The sequence below is a fragment of the Ixodes scapularis genome, unplaced genomic scaffold (assembly GCF_016920785.2).
Source record: "Ixodes scapularis isolate PalLabHiFi unplaced genomic scaffold, ASM1692078v2 PGA_scaffold9__187_contigs__length_104089568, whole genome shotgun sequence".
Taxonomy (NCBI): Eukaryota; Metazoa; Arthropoda; class Arachnida; order Ixodida; family Ixodidae; genus Ixodes; species Ixodes scapularis.
The window spans coordinates 2,832,434-2,832,923 of record NW_024609884.1 but is presented as its reverse complement, the minus strand read 5'-3'; positions in this window follow the sequence as shown (position 1 = coordinate 2,832,923).

The window sequence follows — 490 nt, the reverse complement described above, 5'->3', positions numbered from 1 at the left end:
ACTACGAGCACGGAAGCTTCCTACACCTCCCATTGAGACTCCCATTTAAGACGACTACAGCGCCAAATCTCATACGACGGGTGGCGGGTTGCTAAAAACTGACCGAATCATACCTCCCTTTGAGACTCCCTTTTCAGACGACTACAGCGCCAAATCTCATCCCACGGGTGGCGGGTTGCCAAAAACTGACCGAATAGATTAGGCCATTCGGCAAAGTACGGCACATGCCGAACTTTCGAAGGAAAGTGCAGCAAATACGCTAAAGCTTTGCGTACGCAAAAAATTGCGTCGTCGCCACTAAGCATGCGCCGAACGCAAACCACGTTTTGCGCTTTGCGCGCGCTATTTTAGCGCACGCTATTTCCCAGAAATTGCGTGCGTATGCAAAGGGTCTTTGCGCACCTCCAAGGAAAATTCGTATTGAGAAGTTGGCTAAAGCCAACACGAGCACAGTTAAAAAAAATGGCGGCCCCCAGGACCATGGCTGCGG